This window comes from Sminthopsis crassicaudata, chromosome 6 (assembly GCF_048593235.1).
Source record: "Sminthopsis crassicaudata isolate SCR6 chromosome 6, ASM4859323v1, whole genome shotgun sequence".
Taxonomy (NCBI): domain Eukaryota; kingdom Metazoa; phylum Chordata; class Mammalia; order Dasyuromorphia; family Dasyuridae; genus Sminthopsis; species Sminthopsis crassicaudata.
The window spans coordinates 24,527,538-24,534,659 of NC_133622.1; the positions used below are offsets into that span (position 1 = coordinate 24,527,538).

The 7,122-nt window shown below is 31.7% G+C and overlaps 1 long non-coding RNA gene across 1 annotated transcript in view; it reads right to left on the reverse strand.

The window, feature by feature from the left end:
* LOC141545595 (uncharacterized) overlaps nt 1–6,273 on the reverse strand; it is a 379,465-nt gene extending 373,192 nt beyond the window's left edge. Inside the window, exon 1 of the long non-coding RNA XR_012483082.1 lies at nt 6,120–6,273. This is a non-coding gene — a long non-coding RNA (uncharacterized LOC141545595). The remainder of the gene's footprint in view (nt 1–6,119) is intronic.
* Between the last annotated feature and the right edge of the window lie 849 nt (nt 6,274–7,122).

Here is a 7,122-nt window from a genome sequence, read left to right on the forward strand (position 1 = left end):
TTAAGGAAAAACATGAATGACTATCACTGAATGTTAAATGATAAAAACACCTGTTTTGTGTAAAAAAAATAATACATGATGTTAGTTCATAATATCAATGTAATTTATCCCAGAATCTCAAAGTAGTTTAGAATGATTTTTCTAAATTAATATAACCTTTTAATTTCAATTGCAAGGAATATATTTCATTTTTGATATTTAGAATAAAATAATATTTTCTAATACAATAACTTTCTTTAGCAAGGGAAAAAAAAAACTATTTTGAATCAAATCAATGTCTTAAATGTCCTGGATTTTTCTACAAATCTAGATATCACTTATCTATTAAAATGCAATGCTTGTCATTTAAAGTTAGACCACATTGTTTAATTTTTATATATTTTATTTTTTTATTAATTTTTATAATTATAACATTTTTGACAGTACATATGTATAGGTAATTTTTTTTTACAACATTATCCCTTGTACTCCCTTCTGTTCTGAATTTTTCCTCTCCTTCCCTCCACCCCCTCCCCTAGATGGTAGGCATTCCCATACATATTAAATATCTTATAGTATAACCTAGGCACAATATACATGTGCAGAACCGAATTTTGTTGTTGTTATTGTTGCAAAGGAAGAATTGTATTCAGAAGGTAAAAATAATCTGGGAATAAGAAGAACAACAACAACAACAAAATGCTCACAGTTTACACTCATTTCCCAGTGTCCCTTTTCTGGGTGTAGCTGATTCTGTCCATCATTGATCATTTGGAACTGGATTAGCTCTTCTCTTTGTTGAAGATATCCACTTCAATCAGAATACATCTTCATACAGTATTGCTGTTGAAGTGTATAATGATCTCCTAGTTCTGCTCCTTTCACTCAGCATCAGTTGATGTAAGTCTCTCCAAGGCTCTCTGTATTCCTCCTGTTTGTCATTTCTTACAGAGCAATAATATTCCATAACATTCAGATACCATAATTTACCCAACCATTCTCCAATTGATGGACATCCATTCATCTTCCAGTTTCTCGCCACTACAAAAAGAGCTGCCAAAAACATTTTGGCACATACAGGTCCCTTTCCCTTCTTTAGTATTTCCTTGGGATATAAGCCCAGTAATAGCACTGCTGGGTCAAAGGGTATGCAAATTTTGATAACTTTTTGGGCATAGTTCCAAATTGCTCTCCAGAATGGTTGGATTCTTTCACAACTCCACCAACAATGCATCAGTGTCCCAGTTTTCCCACATCCCCTCCAACATTCATCGTTATTTGTTACTGTCATCTTAGCCAATCAGACAGGTGTGTAATGATATCTCAGAGTTGTCTTAATTTGCATTTCCCTGATCAATAGTGATCTTTCATATGAGTGGAAATAGTTTTAATTTCATCATCTGAAAATTGTCTGTTCATATCCTTTGACCATTTATCAATTGGAGAATGGCTTGATTTCTTTTAAATTAAAGTCAATTCTCTGTATATTTTGGAGATGAGGCCTTTATCAGAAACTTTAACTGTAAAAATGTTTTCCCAATTTGTTACCTCCCTTCTAATCTTGTTTGCATTAGGTTTGTTTTTGCAGAAACTTTTTAATTTGGTGTAATCAAAATTTTCTATTTTGTGATTAATAGTGTTCTCTAGTTCTCCTTTGGACACAAATTCCTTCCTCCTCCACAAGTCTGAGAGGTAAACTATCCTATGTTCCTCTAATTTATTTATGATTTCATTCTTTATGCCTAAATCTTGGACCCATTTTGATTTTATCTTATTATGTGGTGTTAAATGTGGGTCCATCCCTAGTTTTTGCCATACTAATTTCCAGTTTTCCCAGCAGTTTTTGTCAAATAATGAATTCTTATCCCAAAAGTTCGGATCTTTGGGTTTGTCAAAAACTAGATTGCTATTTTTATTCACTATCTTGCCCTGTGAACCTAACCTATGCCACTGATCAACTAGTCTATTTCTTAGCCAATACCAAATGGTTTTGGTGACTGTTGCTTTATAATATAGTTCTAGATCAGGTACAGCTAGACCACCTTCATTTATTTTTTTTTTCATTACTTCCCTTGAAATTCTCGACCTTTTGTTGTTCCATATGAATTCTGTTGTTTTTTCTAGGTCATTAAAATAGTTTCTTGGGAGTCTGATTGGTATAGCACTAAATAAATAGATTAGTTTAGGGAGTATTGTCATCTTAATTATATTTGCTCAGACCAAATTGTTTAAATGGCAAAAGCCTTGAATTAAGAATTTCTAGTTTCAAGTATGCACTCTTACACATACCAGCTTTATAATTCCGAGAAAACTTATCTTTCGACATAACAAAATAAATAAATAAACAATCAATCAATCAATAAATCAATGAATTAATAAATATACACATGCATGTGCATACATACAAATCAGATCACACTTTATATGTGTTTATATTTATTTATATATATGTATATATATGTAAAATCTATATGCACTATACCTTACAAGTGTTTTGTAACTGAATGAAAAGTGTAATAATTAATGGTGAATTTTATGATTTAGCTCTTCATCTGTGTAGCCCATTAGACAGGCAATCATAATTAACATAAACTTTCTCTATTTTGGTTTCTAAATCTTGGAACAATAAGCCACTTTAAAGCATAACATAGATGTTCCTTTGTAATCCATTATTGACAACATTCCAAAAAGTAAAACACTGTAGGAAGTCTATCAGCCAATATATCACTGGAAGCTCCACAAAATTCTCAGAATTGGTATTATGTTCCTTTGCCATCTTTATTCAAACAGCAAACGCACTTGGCATAATTTATAGTTATAAAGTAAGATTTACAAAACTTGCAAGGATACAATTGTCGAAAAAGAGATTGAGCATCCCTTTTGTTAGGCCTGAATTCCAGCTTCCCCATATTTTCTCCATTCTTTCTCTGAGGAGTGGCTACTACAGCCCTTGTGGTATGGGGTATGTCATATTGTCAAATCTCAATAGACAAATGCATACTTTTCAAGTATTTATATATTCACAGGACTACTGAACATTATTATGAAAAGCTTTCCTATATGCCAGAAAGTGAGAATCCTTCATTTTCAAGATGCTAAGGTAGCAGAGATTATTGGGCTAAGCATTCTCTAGTTATTATGAGTATTGAAATTGATCTCCCCCATAGATCAAGCCTAGATCCATTGAAATCTTACCCACCCCAGATGATCTTTTCTCTCTCTTAAAATATGTACAACTGGATCCCTTTAAGTGTGAATAATTATATTCTCCGAAGTCATCACATTATTCCATTTCTCATTTTTATGATCTAAGAGTGAGTGTTCAGGAAAGAGTGGAGAAGGTGAGAAGTCAGAGCTTTTGGTGAATTTACAAGAATACCTACTATAAGAAATGTAATAGGAGTCCATGAGATATAAATACAAAGAAAGTCAAGGGGCATTAAAGGCCCCAAATAAGATTTTTTAAGACAAGTTGCTAATGGGTCAAAGTAAGAAGCTAATCCTATTTTTTCCAGCAAAATCGAATGAAAATTGAAAAGTGGAAGGAAAAATAAATATATAGATTAATGATGATGATTACCAAAGGAAAGCTATTGTAAAGGCAGGTGATGTGTGAGAAATTTAGATGACTTGAAGCTGTTCAAGATAAGAGAAAATACTACTTTTTCACTATTTTTCTTTCTATTTTCCTCCCTTCCTGCATTCTTTTCTTCCTGAGGAAATGCTGGAGATTGAGGCCTTAGTAAGTAGATATTTTCACAGAAGGGATATTCCCATGTTAAGATCTTAGGGGGACAATATGTGACCATTGCTAGAAGCTGCCTGTTTAAAGTATAACTGAAGTATTGTGTGTATATGGCATGCTTTATACATATATATATATATATATATATATATATATATATATATATATATATATATATATATATATATATATATATATATATATATACATATACATATACATATATATATGTGTATATGTATATGTACATATATACACATATATAAATACATATGCACATTGTATTTTAGTAGGTATTTATTTGATAAATTTTCTGTGATAGAGATAACTACCTAAGAAAAAATGTAAATTCTCACATATTATTTCACACTTGAAAGAGATTATTTCTTTTGAAATTTAAAGCTTAGGCTAAGTTATTCATGTGAAAAATGCTATTGTTTTTGTCAATTATTTTTATTTTCTTTTAAGCTTGCAAGAAACGTGCTTAATATAAGTTTTTTCATCAACTGATTTTAGAGGAAATAAGGCCACTCACCTCAGATTACAATTAATGTTAATGTATTTTAGCTCCATTACAACAGTATAATGTACTCAGAGTATTTATCCAACATTTCCATTGAGTATCTGAAAGTGTCTTAACAATCATTTTCACATGCTGTTTTCTTATTTGTCAAAGTGCTGAACAGGCAGAGAATAAATTATACAAGGCCTGTAGGGAAACTGAATTTCTTAATGACTGTGCCATATCAATTTAGGGCATTTCATGGGAAGAAATCAAATTTAATGGAAGAGACTTAGCTCTGCTCTGTGTACCTGTATTCTATACTGTCTTTTTGTCAGTTCTGTAGAAATGCTTTTGTCACAGCTTCATTATTAGTGCCATACCCTTGGGCAATATAAACTCATGTAGCTATTTATGGAAAGGCAGTTAAGCTACACCTTTAATAATTGAATACTCAAAGACTCTTTCCCTGACCACCTTAGCTTGGAATGTCTTTTGGATGACATATACCCCTACCTGTCTTAGAGCATATTACTTTTCTTCATTGTCCCAAATCTTCTGCCTAATAAATAGAATCACAATATTGCCCAAAAATGGTTACAAGAATTTTCCTTTGGATACTCTCCACTCCCAATTATGTATCTGTATTTGGATATTAGGATGTCTAATCACTTTATAACTTAATATCTTGTCATCTAGAATGAAAAAATGAGACATATGCAAATTTTATCCATTTCAGCTTTACATTTATGATCACAATGTTATGATTTATATGAAAAATAAAATGGAAAAGAATTAAATATTAGCCAGATAAATACCATTATTATAATTCTGTATGAGCTCATGTTCAAAGGCCTTTTGAGATGGATGGGAAAGAGTCTATTAATAGAATGTTTATGTTATGTAATTCAAAGGTATCTGTGTCTCAGTTATATTCATATCTATACATATACTCAGTTAATAGATATTCATATATAAACACATGCATATGTATATAAACACATGTCTGTATACATATATACATGTGTTTTATATATACCTAGGAAATTAAAAACTAGACATGTAATTTTAACAGTATAGGAAACTCCCACTATGAAATTCCCTAGTTTCTATACCAGTTCAGAGAGGAAATGCTTTCTGAAAGCACTAGAATGTTAAGCACCTTGTCTGTAGAAACATAGCTTGTATATGGCAGAAACTACACTTGAACAATAGATTTTTATGCTCCTAGGTCAATTCTTTATCTACTTATATTGAATACTGCCTGATTTATTTATTTATGTATCTAGCTATTTAATCTATCTAACTATTCATTTGTCTTTAATTATATCTATGTAAGCAAATAAACACACATTACAGACAATGGGTACTTTCTTTAATCATTCTTTTTTTTTAAATAAATTAACAAATGTACATTAAATGCCAAAGAAATGACTACCAAGGGATAATTAAACAAACTTTATTAAAAATGACTAAAAAGTACCAGAAAAATGGGCTTAAAGACATTAATCTAAAAACCAGAAAGAACCTTACATTTAATATATTTCAAATCTATGTATTAAAAATACTTTCAGAACTTTCCTTGCACAAAGTTTCCTTAGGTAGTGAAAACAAAATTTTATTAATGTTTATTTAAATTTGGTTATGGCTAATGCATAAAAGTTTACCACCCCCAAAAAATCCTGATTTTAAGATATTGAAACTAAATTGACTGACAACTTTTATTTGACAAAAATAAATTGCTAAAAATGATTTATATGTAATGTGGCAATCAATCTTGATTATGTCTAAAGAGGAGAAATAAGAGAATTTAAATGTAAATCCTACATCCCATATCAATTTCTTAGGGCCAATCTCTGCTGGTGTGAACACTCTCACTGAGTTATACTGTACCTTTCTTGTCAACTTGCTAAGTTTTCTGGTGAACAAAATATTTCACACTGTCCTTTTGTAGGCTCTGCTGCTCCAGGCATTGTGTTATTGCATTGTTTAAAGGTGGTCAGAGGAGTTTGACAGAGAGTTCAGGTGAGTCACTGGCTTCTTCCCATCATATTGGTTTTACTTCTGATATAACATTATTTAGCCTATTGCTGCCAGGCAACATTTATGACATCCCTATGATGGAATGAGCTGTTCTGTGGATCATACTCAAGTTTTGTATTTTTATTGCTGTTTCTTATGAAATCTGGGTTAGCTTCCTGGAGGCCTTACAATCAACTGGAGTCAGGATAAGCAAAATTTCTTGGTCTTTAGGGGGAGAAGTGAAGGGGATCGACAAGACTGCCACATGCTCTCCACCAATCTCCTTTCTCCTCATCTTCTTCCAAAGTGACTCTGACTTGTCTTACTCCACCTCCTAATCCCCTCCTATGATTATCTATATACACCAAAAGATCAAGCCAGCACAGAATAGTGAGAAGGGCCATTTTTCCAAGCATATTCTAATAGAGTATTGTCCAATAGATAATTAGCCTTAAGTGGTCAGTTGACTGATTCCAGTGTACCTATTCAGAGTTTCAGCCCTTTATAGTTTCTTTCTATTGCAGACATTGTCTTTGATTTTTCATAGAGCATGTTGAGGTTATCACATACATTATACATACCTACAATACTCCACATTCTAATCAAACAGGACTGTTTAATTACTTTTATTTTCCTGATGTTATCCTGGACATAAGGATCTTAGCATCCTATATATGGAAAATTTATTCCTCCTCTTTTTTCTCTCCCAAATCTATCTATTAACATTTTTTTCCATCCTTCATGGCTGACTAATGAAGGTGCCATCTTACATAAAACTTACCTTGTTTCTCTCAACTAGAAGTGATATTTTCCTCCTCATTCTTTTTTTCCCTTTGTACCTCTTGTCAACTTTTTACCATGCTTAATACTTATT